This window comes from Dromaius novaehollandiae, chromosome 17, assembly GCF_036370855.1.
Source record: "Dromaius novaehollandiae isolate bDroNov1 chromosome 17, bDroNov1.hap1, whole genome shotgun sequence".
In the NCBI taxonomy this organism is placed as follows: Eukaryota; Metazoa; Chordata; class Aves; order Casuariiformes; family Dromaiidae; genus Dromaius; species Dromaius novaehollandiae.
In genome coordinates, this window is record NC_088114.1 from 2,078,690 (window position 1) to 2,100,000 (window position 21,311).

Sequence of the window (21,311 nt, forward strand, 5' to 3'; positions counted from 1 at the left end):
CGGCGCCGAGGCCCCGCCCCCCGCGCCGCGGCCCCGCCCCGCCGCGTTGCCAGGGGGACGCAGCCGGCGTCCCGCGGGGGCGGGGCCCCAACCACGCGCCGCTTTCGCGGGAAAATTCGAAGCGGCCGCCGCCAGGCGACTTCCACCCCCTCCCCCCCCCAAGTCCCCCCCAACAAACCTTCCCCCCGCCGCGCACACGCGCTCCGGCGGGACTACAGCTCCCGGCGTGCCCCGCGCGCGGCCGCCGCGGCACCGCCCCCTGCGGGCGCCGCGGGGCGCGACGGGAGCTGTAGTCCCGCCGCCTGAGGCGAGGCGGGTGCTTCGCGCCCTCGGCGGGGCGGCGGAGGCCGCGCGGAGGCGGAGGGCCGCGGGCGGCACCTCCCCGGCGGCGGGGTTGGGGTTTCCTCGCGGGGATCCCCCGGTGTCCTGCCGGGGGTGGCTCCTCTGTGGCGGCCGGTCCCCCGGGGGCACCACCGGCCCCTTCTCCCCGGCACCCAGGCGGGCCAGCAAGGGCTGTGACACCCCCGGGAGAGGCGTGTGCCCTCCCCGTGCCCGCTCGACCTGTCCCACCACGTTGTCCCTTGGTGCAGCCTCCATGATGCTGGCTCCCAGCCGCGGCTGCCCACGCTCCCTGTGGCCCCTTCAGCCATCGCTGAGCGCCCACGGCCTCTCGGTCCTGAGGATGCGCGAGTGTGATTCACCCCTCTCCAACGTTCATTATCACGCACGTCTTGGTCACGTTAGAGTATCTGTTTGTTGCCAGACATTTTGTCAACCTCCGACATCGTCCTGCCGAGTCCCCGCGTCTCCCTGCCGGGGCTTCTCACGTTCCCTGGCCGGCGCTAAGCACCGTCACTCATTTCATACCCCCGAAGTTACTGTTAACGCAGGTTGGTGGCTGCAGAGTTGGAACGTGTCCTTATTTACCCCCTTCTCCAGGTCCCTGATAGCACCCTGACAGCACTGCCGCGTTTCGCTGCTACCCCGTCAACATGCTGGAAGTTGACAGCTCTGCGACTCCCGAACCGACGCGGCGTATGCGGAGCCACGTCTCCCGTCTGCTTCCTTTCATCTGCTGCACGCGAGGTGCGAAGAGGAAGCGGCACCGGCTCCTCGAGGCGGGAACGAAGCCGCCGAACTGCAGGAGAGCAGCGTTTCTCCGTGGGACGGGACCGAGCTCCTGCAGGAGGGGGACAACGTGCCTTTAAAGCCAGAAGCGACCTTGGTTATGACGGGATCTGACCTTCAGAGCCGCTGTAGCTCCTCCGTCCCGGGAAGCCCTGAGCAGCTCCGCAGCCCCCAGGGCATCTGGGTGTCTCGGAGGAAAGCTGAAATTCCAGGCGCCCTTTCCCAAAACAGCATATCTCCACGTCCGTGGAGATGCTCCAGTCTGCACTTCTGATCCAGTGAGCACTGAAGGTTGAGAAATTAAAATAATAGCTAGATATGCTTTCAGGAGAGTGATTCCTCTGTGTAATTATAATACATATTATCCTCCCTATGAAAATACATTATATTGAATAAATTCCCTCTTTGAGCAGGGCTATTCATACTATTCATTTGTTTCAGTTCAAACATTTTTAGCTCATATATCTGGCAGGTTCTTGTGCAGCTTTGTAAGTTCTCTCCTGCTTATTTATCTGCTTTCTGTGTTGCAATATAAGCTAGTGATAAGAATAAAACCATTATATATTTGTGAACAGCACTTAGATTTTTCAAAGATAATTTAATCAAGGCCATTAGTAAGTCAGAAAGAAAGATTGCTTTTTATTCAGAGCAAGAAAGGAACCCTCATTCTTCTCAGAAAATGTTTTAACCACCTGAAGTCACTCTCGGGAACTTGAAAGGGTGACAGCGTTTTTACTGGGGAAGAGATCCATCTTGAAATAGCTCACTTCAAAAGGTGGGTGTTTCGACACCGCCTTCAAGAAGATACTGTTAAGCAGTTTTGACCTCCCAATTTAGATTTTTTTTCTTTTTTAAAAGATTTTACCGGAGGAGAAACACTTTTGTGATTCAGGGACTCATGAATACTTTGTTGGGACATAAATTTCACGCGACAATATTGGGAACACAAGCACAGCCGTAATCTGCTAATGAGTGAGAACCGCAAAGTGAGGCCAGTTCGGTTTCGGCATCCAAAGTGATTGAATTGCAAAAAGGAAGCAGGCAGCCATCGCTGCTGAAGGGTAGAGATTTTTAAAAGTCCTTCTGCTTTAGCACAAATAAATAATGCATTGGCCAGATCCTCAGTGGCATAAAGGGAAATAATTCCATTGCAGCACCTGGGAATGCAGCCCAAAGTTTTAAATTCAGGGAGCTCGATTCTGACCTTCATTACACTCGTGAAGTGGCGATATGCTGGATTTTAACGGAGAGCCGTCTAGCCCCGTGATCTTTAAGATGACAGTGTCCCTTTAATTTAATATCATTATTTTTGACTGGTGCTAGCAATCCAAAGTGCTGAGCATTTTCATCTCTCATTGTGACAAATACATGCTGTAATTCTTTGACCAAAATGTCAGTCTGCTCTGAAAATGACTGGCCCTCAGAATGAGAAAGATTTCCAGGGGATTAAAACCGGGCCATTACTCTCCAGTTTAAATGCATTCAAGGCTCTGAAAGCCTATCTGCTTTGGTTCCCTTTGTACGAAAAGTTATTGACTTATCAAGGTTAAAATACATTCAGTATGGTCCAATAAAACAGGGATATCTCAGCATTCATGCTGTCATTTGCAGGTCCGTTTTCATGGCAACAGGGCTCTTTTCTGCACATTAAACGGTTCAGTTGTGCAAAGTTCAGACATTACATAAACAGAGAGGTAACAACAACAAAAAAAAAATCAATGAGCTCATAGGCATGGAAAAAGGAGATAGCATTGATTGGTCCCAGTATCGATATTTGGGATCGCTGGTTCCTGCCCTGCTCAGAGCCCTCCCGTATTGGCAATACGGACACAAAAGAAAGGCTGAAGGACACACTGGGGTAGACGGTGCCTTTGCACAGGGCCTGCTGCCTCCTTCCCGTTAATTAATATCACCTAGTTACAGACGAGAAGTTCACGGCTGGGCTGCTGCACAGCCCGGGCACGGTGAGCAAGGGAGCCCGCGGAAGAGCAAAACCTTCCGGGGTCGCGGCTTATCGTTGCTGCTTATCGCTGCTAACAAAACCTCCTTCCCGGGGGTCTGCGTGTGCAGGGCACGTCGCAGAGGCTGATCCAACCTCGAGGCCCCTTTGGGGCAGAGGCTGGGGAGGCCGGTCCCCACTTTACAGCTCGGGGGTTGGCAGAAGGGGCCCGCGCTGGACTGCTGCCCGCTGGGGCTGTACGATGCCTCCGGGGCCGGTGGGGCTGGAGGGGCTCAGCACTTCGCCGCTCTGCCTGAGGGGCACCCGCCCATGCAGCAGTCGTCTTTGGGGAGGAGAAGAGGTGCTGGGGCCTCAGCTCTGCCCAAGCGCCCTGTCTGGCTGCAGGGAAGTCGTCTCACGTCTCTGAGCACCAGAGCCGGCAGCCCGTGTCCATCCCCTGACCCAGTTCAGCCTCTTCAGCTTGCAGCTTCTTGAGACTTTCCCTTAGAGGTTCCTCCTCCGATGCGCCAAACCTGGGAGGCTTTTCCCCAGCTCTCCCTATGGCTAACTTCCATGTCCCCCATGGAAAAAGCTTTCCAACCATTTTGAAAAGCTGCTTCCTAGGGGAGGACCTTCTAGGCCCTGCCAGGACGGGTGGTCAGTAAAGATGGTCCTAGGTGGGACGTCGTAGAGTCTCAGCCGCGGCAGATGAAGCCATCTCCTGGGTGCAGAGGGAGAGCGAGGCCCAAGGCTGCGAGGGGGCACAGGGCAACCCGTGTGCGATGGGGCAATGACAGCTGGCAGCAGAAGTGCCTTCACGCCCGTCCCACCAGGACGACACAGTGACTGCGGGCACGGCGGGCTCCCAGCGTGCGGAGGAGCTCCCAGCGTGCGGAGGAGCTCCCAGCAAACGGAGCAGCTCCCAGCAAACGGAGGAGCGAGCCTGCAGCAGCCGCCGCAGCCGGCTGGCAGAAGGCGACGGGGTGTGGGGCGCTTCGGCGAGTGACTTTGATGCTGATCGTAGATGTCAAGCTTTTTGCTTCCCAGTCAAGGGGGTGAGAGAGACTCCAGCGTTAAAATGCTCATTACGGGAGACACACCAACATCTGTTGAGAAGGCAAATGGAGAGCTGGGAGAGGAAGTGAGATGACCGCAGGCAGCGAAGCGTGAAGGGAAGAGGAGGAGGAGGGCAGGCGGGAGCGGGGTCTCTCCAAGCTGATGCTGCTGTGGAAGAGAGGATCTGCTGGCCCTTGCTGTGCACCAGGGCATGGGCTGGCTCCCAAGCATGTTCCGGATCCCAAATCTCACCAGATCAACTCCCAGCAGAGCTGGGCCCACTGGGAAGTCCAAGGAGAGCAAGCGCTGCCATCCTGCCCTTCGCTGGGCTCCTCAGAGCCGCAAAAGCCCCAAGAGCCGGGGTCCAGCCCAGGAGAGCAGGACCCGGGGGGACAGGGCTGGCCAGCTCAGATCGGGGGCAGAAAACTCCCTTTCGGGCAAGGAGGCCACAGACACTGCAGCATCCAGAAAGCACCAGCCGGGCTGGCGAGACGTCCCGGGCTGCCGTCGGGGCTCCTCCGGTGCCCGTGGGCTCCGGCATCCCTGCTTTGCCCGGCGGCGGTTCTCCTCGCGGCGCCTCTGCCGCGGACGGGTGACGGAGGGGCTCGGGGCTCCGCAGAGCAACACCCACGCGGGGCAGCGCCGGGGGCAGCCGCCTTAAGTAATCCAGGGGTCAAGAAGGCAGAAGCTCATGTGCTCTGTGTTTGCTTTTTCCCGGTTTATTTATAGATTCAGCAAGTTATTCAGCTGAAACAAATCCCTGTTTCAGCCAGGTCCCGGGGCAAGCGGCAGCCTGCGTTATCTCACAGTCAGCCCTACATCAGGCAGCGCGTTTGCTGCGGGTCCCTCGCAGGGCCAGGACAAATAACCCCGACGCTCGCAGGCAGCAGGAGAAGGGCTTTTGTCCAGGGCAGTGAGGCCACTGTCCCTGGCTGCCAGCAGTGACGTGGGCAGCAGCGTGGCCGGGACCGGTGGCCCGCAGCGGAGGGGGCCGTGCGCGGGCTGGACCGGGCGGGAGGCGTGCACTTCCACCGAGAACGAGTGCGTGCCATCAGCCCGAGTCTATTTTTATTCCCTGCTTAAAAATATCACAGTCCGGGTCACTGGCACATGATGGATCATCGTTTCTCTGAGCACCCAGCTCGAGACGGGCAGACGGCTCCGTACCGTCTCTCCCGCCCTTTGATTTGTGCCGTATGGGTGGATCAGTCGGCATGAAAACGCGGCACAGGGCATCTCCCGGCGGGATCCTTCCCACCCCGCGATGAGGAGCCGCCAGGCATCGGGGCATCGGGATGTTGTACCCTCTGCATCCCACGAAAGCACCCGGCGCGAGCAGGCGAGGGGACACCGGGCTGCCGGAGGGCCGTCTGCCTTGGGGGGGCTGCAGAAACGGCACCGTGCCCCCGCGCGCTGCCCCGGGAAGGTCGGGGCTCGGCAGCCCCGGCGGGTGCTGCGGGCCGCCTCCGCGGCTGGGTGCTCGCTGCCGTCCCCACGGTCCCGTCCTCTGCCTGCGGCAGCCATGGCACCACAGTTTCTTTTTATTCCTCTCATTTGTATTGAGAAAAATTAAACCTTGCTCAAAAGCTTGGACAAAAACCCTTGCGAGAGGGGATAAAAGAGCACGGGGAGAAGGTAATTCCAGCCTGCGGTGCGTTTTCTGGCCCTATTAGTCATGAGCCGCTGATGCCACGGGAGATAGGAGGATGAATGACAGATGATGGGGTTTTATCTCACCTGGGTACGTTTCCTATCCGGCACAGGGCCGTTCCGCAGCCTCTCTGTGCCGGAGCGCTCACGGCGACAGCACGTGCCGCCGGCAGCAGCCACAGCGGAGGGACGGGCCGAGGGGGCCGAGGGCCCCACAGTGGGACAAGCCCCTTCCCGCACCGCGGAGCTGGGACCCTCCCGTGTCTGGCAAGCGCTCGGATCATCCCCCCGCGGGGCTCCCGTCCCGCTGCAGCACTTGCCGTCGCGGGGGATTTACCGCTCTCCCTCGCCGAAACGTTTTGGCTTTGCGAGCGATCGATTCCTGGAAACATCGACAGCCGGGGCCGGGCGCGACGGCTGCCCCCCCGTTGGCTCCCGCCCCGCGCGTGGATGCGGTGTCAGGCCCCTCGCTCCTGCGCAGAGTTTTATTTCCCTTCAGTTGATCTGAAAGTAGTTTCTTTCTCCCCAAAATGACTTGATTACGCTGCTTAGCTGCGTTTGCGGAGCAGCGCCGGCACGTGCTGCCAGCCTGCATGAGAGGGAGGTCTCTGCGCGGGGAGGCGGCCCGCGGCGAGCGGGGCTGTACGAGGGGCCGGGTGGAAGCCGGGGATCCAGCAGCGAAATGCGAGCGAGTTAGAGACCCTGGAGATTGTCACCTTTAACTTACTCGCTTCTTTCCCCTCCCAATATGCTGACATTTGGAAAGGGGAAGAGCTGCAATTTGCTGGTTTCAGCAAGTTCCCCGTTTTCCGCGTGCCTCCTCCAAGGAATTAAAGGCCGGCTCCCGGGATGTGCCGGCTCCCGGGATGCGCCGCCTCAGCGGGACACGGCCTCGGCTTCGAGGCAGGAGGGAGGCGGAGGATCTGCGTGGACGGGACGGTCCCGTGCCTGCACGTGTCCCCAGCCCGGCGCGGGACCACGGCGCGTGCCGCGGCCACGAGTGCAGGCGCTCCTGCCTTCCAGCGAGAGAAACCCGACTGAATCCTCCTGACAGTCGAGAATTTGAAATGATTTATTAAAAATGTATAAAGCCCGGTTGTTGGTGTCTGTGCTCTGATAAGAGCGTTGTCTCCCGCGCCGCTCCCGTGTCAGACGTGCTCAGCTCTGGTTTGTGCTTCCCTCACTCAAACCGCTCCCGAAACGACATCCGCGCTGGCGGGGAAGGATCCCGCCACTGTGCATATTAATTTTCACAGACTGCCGCAGGCAAACAAATTCAGCCTTCAGCAGTCATTACGGCTGATCCGCGGCCTCCGGGAGGGCGGCGGCGGGAGGCCGCCCTGCGCCAGCCCTGCTTCCGCAGACCAGACGCCCCGGTGATGGGCACCCGCCGCTCCTCCCGCCTGCACCGGCCCCGGCACGGCACGGCACGGCACTGCTGATGCCCGGTCCCCGGCGGGGACAGTGCTCCCATCCCCCAGCCCCCCCCATCCCGAGCAGGAGCATCCGGCCCCGTCTCCTCCGGGAGCGGCAGGTCCCTTCCCGAGGAATCGGGATGACCCAGCGCGCGCCGGGAAGATTAATGGCGATGTACAGGGTGCACGAGCGGCTCCGTCCCCGCGTGATGTATTCCAGCCTCCTGCCATAAATCCGGTTACGGGACTCGGCTGCGCGGCCGAGCGCGGGCGGAGGCGGCGGCACCGGCCTCCCCGCCGCGGCAGAGGTCGGCGGGTGAGGAGGCCGGAGCGGCCGCTTGATTCATGGCCGCTCGCTCCCTGCGAATTTCTCAATTGATGTTTATTAGGGGCTCGGGGTCCTGGCAGGATTTATTAGGGCGAATTTGGGAACAAAGTGGAAGGAGTGGGAAACCGCCTCGGTTTGCAGGGTTTGTGGGGCAGCCCTTGGCCATGGGACCCCCCCCAGCAGCCCAGCACCCGGCTCGCGGGGGCTCGCGGGGGCTCCCAGCCCCGAGCACCGCAGTTCGGACCAGTTTCCCCCCGTCTCACGCTGCTGCGCCGGGGCCGGGGACGAAGCGGTGCAGACGCCGAGCGTGCGGTTCCCGCGCCAGAGCTGCGGCACCTCGGAGCGGGTCCGCGTGGACCCAGGGGCCACATGCAAATAATGATCGAAATCGATATTTTTGCAGGAGAGGAAGAAAAAGCCTCATCATGGCCATCAGCTGCAACACTTTGCAGGGGAAAAGAGGGACGCCGCGCTCCGGCCGGCGGTGCCACGGGGGACGGCCGCTCTCGCCCCCGCCGCCTCGGCCCGCGCCAGGGCCCTGCCTCACTGCTTTCCACATTTAAAGGAGGATTTTTCTCCTGGTTTTGCCAAAGCCTGGTTTTCTGCAGCCCCTCGTTCCTCCCTCGCAGCCCTGGCGCTCCCAGGCGAGGTCCTGGGATCGGGACGCTGCGGCATCGTGCCAACCGCCGGCTCTGGCCCGGGGACGAGGGGAATCCCGCGGCCGCAGCCGCCGTTCCCCCGGTTTTACGAGGCCAATCCATCATCGTGGAGGAACTAGCACGACGCCCTGGTGCACGGTCCCAATTAGGCCTTGCCTTAAAAACAATTTAAACACCATCATAGTTTTCCCGCGCAGGAGCAGGTTATCGTCACCCTCCATCGCCCGGGGACGGCCCCGAGCGGGAGCGGCGGCTTCACCCCGGCTTTTTGGGGATGCAGGGGCCGAATCCGCCCTCCCGCCCCGCAGGGAACAGCCGAAAAGGCTGCGAAGGGGCGCCGAGCCGCGCTGCCAGCCGCCGTGGGTGTCCCTGCCGGCGCCGGGCTTTGATCCAACTCGTAAAAGAGCAAATGCAGCCGGCTTTTGTGCGCCGGGCGCGGGGAGGCTTTGAAGTCGCCCCAAATCAAACGGGCTGCACAAAGGCAGCGCCTGTTCGTGCCCCCGCCATTCAGGCGCTGGCGGATGTTGGCTTGCTCTCCCTCTTTATTTGCTTGTTCCCAATTAGGAACCGCCTCCGGCTGGCACAATAAAACGGGCAAACGCTCCCCGCGCAGCCCCAGACGTGGAGCGGTGCCGGGCCGGGGGCCGGGGGCCCCTCTCCTGCTCCCCGCGCCGCTCCGGGTGACGGCGGCAGGTCCATCCTCCGCCGGGCGATTAGGCAGATTATCGTCATTAGCTCTGTCCCTAATTCTCCCCCCTTTTTATGCTTAACCTTTCAAAGGCGGGGAAGAAGAGCAGCTTTTTTGCCTTCCCTTTCTTCCCGGTGGCCCCAGCAAACCTCCGGGGGAAGAAGAGCCCCAGTGTGTGCGTGCGAGTGTGTGTTTTTGTGAGAAAAATATGCATTGATCATTTCTGGGAATCAGACTGTGTTTTTTACTCTGAAACATCCATTATACACAGCTGCTTAATTGACGAGCGCTGCCTAGTCACCTCGGATGCTGGAGTAAAACAGCCTAAAAGCTCCAGCACAGAGGAAGTCCGTGCTTTATAAATTGATTCAGTAGGAGAGCGAGCGAGCGAGCGAAAAAAAGCATTAATTACAGATGCTTCTGTGGGCACTGTTTTATGGCAGCGAGACCAGGATGTGGGCAATTCTCCTAAATGTGCTGATTAGACAGCACTTCATGTCTCGGAGCACATTAAATGGGCTCTGTAAAGCTATTAAAGATGCAGCGCCATAAAGAATTGACGAGAGCGAGCGAGCCAGGGAGAAACGCGGGCCGCGGCCAAGCTCGGCATCAACAAGTCCCTGGCAGGGCCGGCGGCCCGGGGCCGCGCTGCCGGGGGTCCCGCGAGGACGCCGCGGCGGGGGCAGGTCCCGGGGGCACGCGGTCTCTGCTGCTGGGGGAGAAGGGGAGCCCAAAGCCCAGCCCCAGCGTTGCCTCCCTCCACGCAGCCGTTTTGCAGCGGCCAGAAGCAGTTGCAAGGGTGACGGCCGCCGGCTCGGCTGCACAAACTCCCGCGGCACCTGCGATCGGGCGGATGGTTCCCTGCGCGGGGGACACGGCAGGCAGGGACCCCGAGCCCGGCTGCACCAGCCCGGCCCCTTTGGGTGCTGCCTGCGGTGACCGGCTGGCACGGGAGTGCCAGGGCCATGCCGGGTACCAGCACCTCTTGGAGCATCCCGGCTGCATCCCTGGAGCATCCCCGGGGCCATGCCGAGTACCAGCACCTCTCGGAGCATCCCGGCTGCATCCCTGGAGCATCCCCAGGGCTGTGCCGAGTACCGGCACCTCTCGGAGCATCCCGGCTGCATCCCTGGAGCATGTCCAGGGCTGTGCTGAGTACCAGCACCTCTTGGAGCATCCCGGCTGCATCCCTGGAGCATGTCCAGGGCCATGCCGGGTACCGGCACCTCTCAGAGCATCCCGGCTGCATCCCTGGAGCATGTCCGGGGCCATGCCGGGTACCGGCACCTCTCGGAGCATCCCGGCTGCATCCCTGGAGCATGTCTGGGGCCATGCCGGGTACCGGCACCTCTCGGAGCATCCCGGCTGCATCCCTGGAGCATGTCCGGGGCCATGCCGGGTACCGGCACCTCTTGGAGCATCCCGGCTGCATCCCTGGAGCATCCCCGGGGCTCCCTGGAGCAGGTGCGGGTCACCCAGGCATGCGATGTTAACACAGCCCTGCCGCACAACCGCGCCGGCAAACCAATTTGTCAGGGCGCAGCTCACCAATTAGCATTTGCTGATATTATTATTCATTTGCGCACTGCAGATCTCTGGGAATTAATCAGGGGCTCGCCGGGGAGCAGCAGGAGCCGGGGCGGGGAGGGAGAGGCGGGTGCCGGCCGGGCCCTCGCGGGGGGACACTGGGCGCAGAGGCAATCCCGCTGCCCGGGGGCCACGCGTGCACGGCACGGCACGGCGCGGGCTGGGTGCAGGGCTGGGGCCGGATCCTGGCCAGCCCCGACGGAGCCAGCGCACGCGGCCTCGTGGGCGGTTTGCTCGGCGGGCCCCGAATCGGGGTGCAGAGGCAGGATGTGAAGCGGAAAGGAAACACGATCCTAAGGCAAAGCGGCACTTTCTGCGGCATCCGGGTGATGCTGGAGATGCCCGTTACCCGCCCGCCCTGCCGGGGCCATGCCGGTGCCGTGCCGGTGCCGGGGAGCAGCAGACGGGATCCCCGCGCTGGGGAAGGCGTGAGCACAGCCCCACACACATGAGCAAGCGGGACGGGAATTCACAACCGGGGCTCTCAAATGCAAAGGCGCTGAGACGCGCTGGCTCAGCACGGCCGGGCCCGGCAGCAGCCCGCGGGCACCGCCGCAGCCCCCGCACCGCCGGCCCACAGCCGGTACCCGCCCGCCCCGTGCAGCACTGCCGGCCGCGGCAGTGTGCGCATCCCGCGCGGCCGCCTGACGGAAAATCAATTTCCCTGAGTCAGAACGAGACACACTGTCCAAATGCATCAGGCTTTAAATGCCAACTTTCCTAATGCGGTTTTACAATTTCCTATAATTGAGTCGCGGGGAAACTTCCCCCCCCCGTCCCCGGTAATTAGGTGGAACGAGTTCAGCTCTCCTCCGCCTCCGGTGCGATCGCGGGGTCGCACGGACGGCGCACGCTCTTCCCCCGATGCCTGCGTGATGCTCGTCCCAGAGCCAAAATCCGGCTGGGAAGCGGGATGGTGTTGGGGGCCCGCAGGCATCACCTGGGACACGCGATGTCTCGGGGTCCCGTGGCTGCTCCGCTGGCCCTGCTGCTGCCCAAGCAGGAGCTGCACACGACCGCGGAGAGGGGCAGCACCCGCGAGGCTCGTCCCTCGAGCAAATCCAGCTCCTGAGCCCGTCCAACTACCTGGCCCTTTCCGGGAAAAAAAACCCTCGAAGATGAGGAAGGGGCTGGAAAGGCCCCCGGCACGAGCCTGGCCTCGGGGCGGGCTCCGCGGGCGCATGTGGGCCGAGCGGCGTGGCGGGGGGGCTGGCAGGTGGCTCCGGCTTCGGCACGTCAGATAAAATATTACCTGATCTGCAAGGAATTTGCTTATTCATTTAGAAGGATCCCATCATCCTGCCTCGCGCTCACGGCAGCTGGGGATTATAAATCAGCCCCACGCGGAGAGGACGGGGCGGGGGGGCCCGCGGCTGCCCCCTCGGGTGCGACACCTCGGGGGCTCGTGCCCTGCCGCGGCGGCACGTGGCCCTGCGGACCCCTCCGCGGGGCGGGCAGGATGGCGCAGGTCCTTGGAAGGGCCAAAAGCTCCTGCAGCCCCCCGGTATCTCCCTTGCCCGTGTGCCAGGTCCTGGGCCCGGGAGGCAGCGGGACGGGGTCCCGGCGGGCGCAGGGGGTCCGGGCACGGCCATGCACCGGGGGCTGCGGGCGCAGGGGGTCCGGGCACGGCCATGCACCGGGGGCTGCAGGTGCCCTGCCCAGCGCCGCGGAGCCCCAGCGCTGCTCAAGGTTAGCGCTGGCAATTAAGGACTGGAATTTACATGCAGCAAATGACTCCGACTAATTACAGGTTTAAAAGGAAAATGATTTGAGATAGGATTGTTTGCAAAATTGGGGCACGGCGGAGCAGCGCTGCCGTTCCGTGCCTCAGGTTTCCAGCCTTAACCCAGCGCTTCCCGCGCTGCCGCTCGCCCGCTGCAGCGGCACATCTGGGAGCGGCACAGCTGGACGGCCACCCGCGTGCGGAGCCGGCCGCCGGGCTGGTGCCGGGCACCGACGTCCCCGCTCCCGGGGAGCGGGATTGCCCCGGCCCGGCCCGCGCTGCCCCTGCGGCACGGCCCCGCATCGCCCGGGCAGGGCAGCTCCCGAGAGATTAACCAAAACAAGAAAAAAAAAAGGGGGGGGAAATTGGCAGGGTGCTGAATTGATTCATTTAATTTTCCCTTCTCATTTGATCAAGAGCAGGGTGACATTTGGCAAAAGTTGCTGATGAGGGATTGAATGATTAATTGTCATGACAACCATTCCTGGTTAATGACAGGGATGAGATTGTGCCGGCATAAAAGACGACGAGTGGCCTTGAGTGCATCGGTGGTAAATTACTAGGCATGTCACTGTTTGTGCTTTTGGTAAAACGTGGCCATGCGTTTCTAATGAGAGGTTAACTGTGTCCCCAAAGTAATTACAACTGATTGAAGAGGTAGTTAGTAATTAGAGGATTATCTGTAATGAGTCTCACCTGCAGCGGTTGCCATAGTTACAGTATTTTAGATGATCGGAGTTAAAATAGGACGGACGGCTTGGTGTTTGGGAGAGGAGGCTCTTTCCCATGGGGTGCTGGGCTGGGGCCGGCAAGGGAACCCCAAAATCCCCGGAGCGCAGTGCGGCGTCACGTTGCCCGTGGCCGGGCCAGGTCGGGCCGTCTGATGGGGCAAAACCGCGTCCCCGAGTTTGTAGTGAAAAGAGCATCCAAGCACCAAAAAGCCCTGCGGTTTGAAGAGCCGAGCTCTGCTACCCAAAAATTCATGGCTGCTGGAGAGCCAGTGCCCCCAGCCCCCACCGCAGGCTGGGCCGGGGTGACAAGGGACTTTGTGACAAATCAGGGCCACCTGGGAGTGACAAAAGGGACAGTTTCCGAAGTCTTTAAAAAGTATGCATTTCTAACCCTGACGGGTGTCATGCTGCGAGCTGGCTCTTTCCCGGCACCGAGGCCCCGGGGGGCTGGGGGGAGCTGCCAAGGGGGACCCCCGCGTCCCCCCACGACCCCGCGTCCCGTTCCCGCGCCCCAAACGCACGGAGAGGGTCGTCCGAGTCGGGCAAACTGCCGCGGTTTGAACCCTGCTTATTCCCACAGATCACAATTTACAGTAGCGTGTAAAACCTCCAAGTACAGTATCTTTAATTATTCCATCCATAAATGATAAGTACCATTCATTTCAAGGCTCTCATTACGAATTTATACCCCTGTTTAATGTGCTCGCCAGCGTCAGCCGTCCCACAGCCGTCAGAGCAGCATCGACCGACCCTTTCTGGAAAAGCCGAGCGGGTGCCGCGCGTGCCATTTCGGACGCGGGAGAAGGATCGGGCAAGGGGGTCCTTGCTGTTTCTTAAAACGGACAGTAAATTCACCAGAAACGAGGCCTGGCAGAGGCAGCGGGCTCAGGGGTTGCTCGGCCGGTGCCGTCGGCTGGAAACCGCGGGAGCGCGGCTCCGTCGGGCTGGAGACGGGTCGCAACGGTGCCTCCCGCACGGAATTCTGCCACTTTCTTCGTTTTGAAAAATGCGCTGATTTGAAAATGAGCTTCTCATATACATATATATATGTGCGTGTGTGTGCGTATCTTTATATATAGCAAAGCTCCGAGGAAAATCCCTCCTTTCTTGCCCTTTCCGCTGCCCAGGCCCCTTCGGAAGCCTCCCCTTTTCCCCCGAGCGGGTGATCCGCTCTCAACGCGACGCGTTTCGCCGTCCAGGGCTGCCATACAGGAAAAGAAATAACCACTTCAGCACAAAACAATTAATGGAAATATTTGCGCTAAGGTCTCTCTTTCTTTTTTTTTTTGCAAATCTGGGCTTTGGGGGCAGGCGCTACCTGCCAGGGCTCCTTTAAAGAGGAATTAATGGCAGCTCCGCGTGTAATTGCGGAGGAGAAGGCGTAGCCTTCTGCCGGGATAAGCTCCTAATGAGCTGTCATTGCCGGGTGGCTTTAGCGCATTAACGCGTAAGTTAATAAACACGTGTAATTGGGTGTCCCCTCTCCAGGGACGCCGCTCTCCCGGGAAGGATCCCGCCGGCTCCCCGCCGCGAGCGGGAAGGGCCTCGGAGAGCTCTCGGGGGAAACGGCTCCGCGGCTGTCGCGAACGGGGAAGGGGCCGACGGGAGCGCAGAAAGCAGCAGCCCGGACGCGGCCTTCCCTCTCGTCCCGCGCGCGTTTGTTAATTAAATGAGCTCCTCGGGCCGTGACGGGGAAGCGCAGCAGCCGCCAGCTCCGCGCGCGGGCTAACAGGGTGCTAAAAGGCAGACGTGCGAGATCGCACTGCTCTGCCACCGAATTTAGCACAAACCCAGCTCCCGCTTTTTGCTGTGCTGCCACGAAGGTTAAAAATTAGAGTGAATTATTGATAACGTTTGAAAGCTGCGCGTGCTGGCTGGCCAAGCGCCGCAGCACCGCATAGCAGCTGGCCCGTTTTGGCTGGGATTTGGGTGGACATCACCTTGCCGTGGCTTATTAATCCCCACAGGGGATCGGAAGGGGATGCTCGCCGGATGGGATGCTCGCTGGGTGGGATGCCTGCCAGACGGGATGCTCCCGGGATGCTCACCGGGCAGGATGCTCACCGTACGGGATGCTCCCGGGATGCTCTCTGGACAGGATGCTTGCGGGAGGCTTGCCGGAGGGGATGCTCATCGTATGGGGATGCTCGTTGGATAGGATGCTCCCAGGATGCTCCCGGGATGCTCGTGGGACGGGATGCTCGTGGGACGGGATGCTCGCAGGATGCTCGCCAGAGGGGATGCTCACGAAGCGGGATGCTCACGGGACGGGATGCTCGCGGGATGCCCACGGCACAGCGTGCCGCATCCCACCTGCCCACCAGCAGCTCGGCCCCCACCTCTGCCCCGGGCCCCTCGATGTGGGCATTCAGCACAGCTGAGAGGGTTCCAATTAGTATGAGCAACAGTTCCCATTGAAATTAAAAATATAATTCATGAAAGCCCTTCTGCTCATGTTGGGTTTGGTAAATGCTCTGTGCTTCCTCCCCCTCCTTTTTAATAAAGTCTAAACTGTGAAGCTAAACTACTTGACAGAGTCCTTTAAATATGTGCAAATATATATTTGCACTCATTTTTTTTTCCTGGAGGCTCCTCCATTAGGTAATATTTGTTGCCAACATTAATTTCATTAGATTTGCATGGCATTTTAATAGGAGCCCCAGTGTTTTTTTGCATATATTAGCATGCACAAGGAAGCTCAGATCGACAAATTATAGTAAAATAGAAATCAGGTTTAAAGGCACTAAAGGGAACTTCTCAAAAGCGATGTGTGAAAGATTTCATCTTTCTACGCTGCTGTTGGAAAGGGGGAGAACCCGGCTCCCCCGAGCGCGGTCCCCGTCACGCAGGCGGGCCGGGGGTTACGGCCGCGTTATCCACAGCAAATTTCACTACCAAAATCGGACCTGAAATCTGACAGCTACTTAATGAAGATATTTTAAAACTGATTGTCACACACACACACACACACACACACACACACACACACACAGAGTCTGATTACAGCCAAAGACCCAAGTGGAAGAACTCACAAATTAAATATGTGTTGATTATGCAAACTTGATCTTGTGTTTATTTCTCATAAATTAAGCATGAGCCGTGTTGCAGCTCTCCCATGCATGCTTCCTACGGCGATATTTATTGTATGCAAATTGGGCAGAGGGCTGGGAGGAGAAGTAATCACCTGTTTATCAGATGGCATATATGATCGGGCTGGAAATAATAACCGGGGTAATAGGGTTACATATATTTCGAGCGAGATTGTAGGGTCAACGTCATGACTTTACGGCGGCGAGACACGAGGGCGGCTGCGTGATGGTCCGTCCCGCCGGAGGCCGGGGGCTCCCACGCCGCGGGGGGTCCGGGTGCCTGCTTGAAACCGGGTGCCAAAACGCCGGCGAGCCGCGGGCCCGGGCGGGCTGCGAGGCTCAGCATCGACCCAGCCGGGGTTTCGCAGCCGGCAGCCCTCGGCGGTGGGTTTAGGTGCGTTTTAGGGCATCGAGCCCCGTCGGCTCCCCGCAGCGCCGGGCAGGAGGGCCGGGACCCCCGCGAAGCCCCAGCAGGATGACAAATAGCCCTTAAACTTTCTAGAAAAACAAAATCTCCCAGCCTGTGTGGTCCTGCCTGGCGGAGCCACTTTGGGGAAGCTTTGGGAAGGAACCGGTGATGATGATAAATTCATCGAGGGCGATTTTTTTTTCCCCCACATCATTTTATAGGAAATACATGTTGGAAATGAAATTGAAATGAAAATGAATAAATATTTCATAGAATACAATTACCGTGGCTCAGGACCAAGACAACTGCAGCAGATCCCACTGCACCGAGCGCCTTAGCAATTCCGCAGCAGCGAATTGCTCTTGCGGCTTTTAATCTGCTTTTTTGCTAACACCGATAATCTCCCAGGCCCCGGCGGGGAGGCGGCTGCCGCAGGGAGCCCGGCCGGAGCGGCCGGTACCCGCGGGGGCTGCAGCAGCCGCCCGGGGCGTGGGGGCGACTCCGGGGCAATAAAAAAAAAAAATCAAGTGAAATGCAATTCCTCGCTGTCGAGGCGGGGAGGGGGCGGCGCGGACGGGCTCAATAACGGCTCCGGCAGCAGCGGCCCCCCGAGCCCGGCGACTCGCGCTCCCGTTATTGATTTGGCGTCCGCGCTTCAATTTTCCCGAGGCCTCGGCACTGCCGCCGGTGACGCGCTGGGCCGCGGGGGACGCGGCAGGGCCCGAGCAGCCGCTCCACGCACGCCTTCCTATGACACGGCAGTTTTCCACCACCGCCCGCCGACGGGGAAGAAAAAGCACTTTAGCCGGAGCACAGCAGGGAGCGGAGGATTTATGGGAAGCAATTTGGTGGAAAGAGTTTATTTCGTTTGTTTTGGTTTTTTTTTTTAATCGCTGAGGCTGGGGCTGTGCAAAACCCTCGGCCGGTGACGGCAGCCGGGGCGGATGCGATGGTCATGATCCCTGCACAGGCCCCTGTTCGACCCCGATCGGGGCTGGGGGCGGCCACGGCGCTGTCTCCCCGCGCAGACGCCTTGCTCGCGCGCCCCGGCGGTGCGAGCTGCCCAGGGAGGTTCGTGCCTCGCCCGGCGCCGACCGCGGGACCCGTCCTTGCCGGGAGGCAGAGGGGAGGCCGGCAGCGCCCGAGGAGCCCGGCTGTCAGCTGCGGGGCACGCTGAAATATTAATGGCACTAACATTTCAATTACCTTTTATCTGCGGCGGCGCAGGCTGCGGCGGCCCCCCCGACCCCCCCGCGCCGTCGCCCAGACGGCCACGCCGCGCCGCCGCTTCTTGTTGGGTTTCATCACTTTTGACATCGCCGACAATGAACCTTGGAGTAAATTTTCGGGAGTGACTGTGTCACTGGAAAACCGTCTCTCCGTCATTTTTCTAAATTAGGCGACGCGCCGAGTCCGCGGGAGGAGGGAGGGGGCCGGGCCCCCCCCCGCAGCTCGGTCACCTAATCGCATCGCTGCCGCCTTCCACCCGCGCCGTCGGGCGATGCTTTAACGCTGCCGGAGACGGAGACGGCTCCCAGCCGCGGCCGGTTGCTCCCACCCCCAGAGCCCGTGGGAGCCGCCGCGGCCCGACGCGCCGGGGATGGGCACCCGGAGGCCGCTGGCGGGATGCACAGAGGATTTCCGATGGATCCCGGCGCGCTCCCGGCCCGCGTGCCTCCGCCGCCCCGCCGCCCCTCAGACCGAGCAGAACTTCAATTTTAATGTTCATTGAGCATGTAAAGGGGAAAAAGGAAAAAAAAAGGGAAAAAAATCAATTTAATAACCTCTCCTCACAAACAGCGCCTGGAGGCTGCTCGGCCAACGCGGCTCCGAGAGCTCCGGGGAGTCTCGCGCTGTTCTTTCTTGCCGGGGTATTCGATAAAGTCGCGGCGGGAGCAGCGTGGGGCGGCGGGGCAGGCGCCCGCGGGGCGATGCCTGCACCAGGGAGATGCTCCCATCCCATCCCATCCCATCCCGTCCTTCCCCAAGGTGGGAAGGGGATGCTTCTCCTGGGAGCAGGCCCCGGCATCTCCCCGCTGCCTCGTGGCAGGCCCTGGCCCCGGCGGGACGGAGCCCGCGGCGACGCTCGGAGCAGTTAACCGCGCTGCCCCGGCAGCCCCCTTCCCGCGATCAGCTGGACCTCTGCCTCCAACGCCAACCAAGCCGAGAAAGCGGCCTGGGCTGCCAGGCGAGCACAGCCCCGGATGAAATCCCTGGTCCCTCCCACCGCTCCGCTCGGCGGCCGCGTTCACGAGCTCCCGCGCGTCCCGGTGCCGCTCGCCCGCGGGAACCGCCGCTGCCGTCACCCCGGGCGCAGCCCAGCCCCGCTGCCGCCCCTCCGTCAGGCTTTAAAACGCCAGAAATCCTGCTGAGGCACCAAGGCGCAAGGCAAAGGGCAAATAAACACCGCCGGGGTTTCGCGGGGAGCGCGGGAAAGGAGCCGGAGCGCAGCGGAGAACGCGCAAGCCATGGCATGCCGTAGGCGAGCGCGCGCCCGACGGCTGGCCGGCTCCGCTCTGCAGCGGGCAAAATCAGCTTTGCACACACCCGGGGAGTAATTTCTTGTTAAACTATAGGGCAATTCACAGAATAAATTATTTGGGAAACTGTTTGGCGGAGGGCGGGTGCTCGGCTATCGCGAGGACGGGCAAGTCGCGAGAATCAGTTCATTTCTCCGGAAAATCCCGGCAGCAGCGATGCCGGGTCTGCAACAGCCCCACTGCAGGGTTGCAGCTCCCCCCAGCCCAAACTCGCCGGAGCCCCCGCTTCCCCGGCAGCCCCCGCGCCGCCGAGGCTCGCGGTTGCCGGCTCCCGCCGCTCCACGGGGAGCCCCGAGGAGCCGAGCGCAACTTTAATTTTAATGTTCATTGAGCACGGAAAAGGAGGGGGAAAAACCGAACAGAAAAATCAATTTAATAACATATATTTGGAAAGAGCGCCTGAAGGCTGCAGGCGTCCGGGGAGACCCTGCGATAATAAACGCGGGGGCTGCTGCCCCGTGCCGCTCCCCTCCGCGCGGAGCCGGGGCCGGCGGGCGAGGGCCGGGGTGCACGGCCCCAGCACCCAGCACCCAGCACCCAGCACCGCCTCCGGCAGCGGCGTGGCTGACGGCGTGGCAGCCTCCCCTCCTCCACCGTACCAGCAAGATGCGCTGCTGATTTCTATCAAATTCTCCTTAAAGACCCAGACCTGCAAAGCAAGACAAAAGCCTCCTGGCCGAGCAGCCCGGCGCGGCGGGTCCCACCGCAGCCCAGCTCCGTGCGCCCGGGTTCGCCCCGGGGAGGCTGCCCAGGCGGGTGCCCACCGCCCTCACGCCCCGACTGGGGCCGTTTGCACTCGGAGCACCCCGGAAACAAGGCAGCATCATTTTTTTTTCTTTTTTCCCCCCTCCTTTTTTTTGCAACGCTCTGCATCTCTTTGCAATTTGCCGCTGGCGCCGAGGAGCGTTGCAGGGCGCTGCAAGGGGAATTGCCAGAAACGCCGGAGCCGCAGCCGGTGGGCACCGACCGCCGGGTTCAGCCCCTCCGCTGGGTTTCCCGTCCATCCACCGCTCCGCGGGGACGAAGAGCCAGGGATGCCGGTGTGCGGTCCGGCAGCCCCAAGGCACGTGGCAAGGGATGCACCCAAGCACCCAGCCCAGCCCGGTGCTATTTCCCCGGAAAACCCTCCGGAAAGCGGGCGGGAGCGACCCCGGCACCAGCCCGCTTCCTCCTGCTCCGCGTTAACGTCAAACGCCAGAGCAAAGCAATCAATTCCTTCAGATATGATTTGGGATTATAATGATTTTGCATTTAAATAATTACCCACTCTCCAAGCGTTAGCTCTGCTGAGTCGGGCGAAAATTTTGCATCTTATTTATGCGTATGGTTTCCTCGAGTCGTTCCCGGTGTTTCTCCCCGCCGCTCGTTAAGCGCGTTCGCGGCACCCACGTCGCCCGCGCGCTGCTGGCGGCACGCCGGCCCCACGGCGCCCGTTCGCGGCTGTTTGCCATCAGCCTCCCGTTACCTCCCTTTTTGTCTTCACACTTCGGTACCATTACAAATCCTAGTGTTATTCAAATTACATCAATTATTCAATTTCTGCTGCTCAAGAAACGAAGTCAGGCTTCGCAATGGCCGAGCCGCGGTGATCCAGCCCTTCCGAACGGATTTAACATTCAATGGGATCCATCAGAGCTCCGTTAACCTGTGCTTGGGGCTCCTGAAAAAGCCCATGAATTGATTCAAAAACCCTCTCAAATTCATTTTGGGAGACAATTTGCAGCAGAAATGATTTGAATAAACTTTCTGTTTGCTTGGAGGGCAGTTTTCCCAGCGCAGCGGGTTGCGGGTTTGTTGTTCAGCCGCCGCTGACCGGGGCCCGGCCGGTTCCTGGGGCCGATTCCCGAGGATGATCCCGGCTCCCACTTTCCCACGCGGCGGCAGCCCGGAGGAGCAGGGCCGCAGCAAGCCCCCCCCCCCGCCGCCTCCCCCTCGCTCCTGCCCGTCCCCCCAGCACGGCTGGGGACACGCAGACAAATCGCCCCTGTCATCGTCCCCGTCCCGCGACGAGGAGGTGTCACCGTGATTTATGGCGCTCTCTGCGGCGGCGCCGGACCAGCGCCCGCCACGGGGCCACCGCCCCCCCAGGGCACCGCACGGCCACCCCCCGGAGCGGAAATAAAGCAGCTCCTCGGGGACCCGGGTGAAGCCTCCAGCCCCCCCGCAGCAGGCACCCGGCAGGCTGCACGCGGCGAGCCCGTTGTGGATTCTCTGGTGGCTAGTACAGGGTTGAGCACTCACCGGCCTTCCCCGAGGCGAGCAGGGCAGTCCCCCTCCTCCATGCAGCCCCTCCAGCTCCAGCTCCAGCTCCCGCTCCCTTCCCATGGGGCTGCAGTGGCGGACGGGCCGGGGAAGGCGGAGGTGTGAAG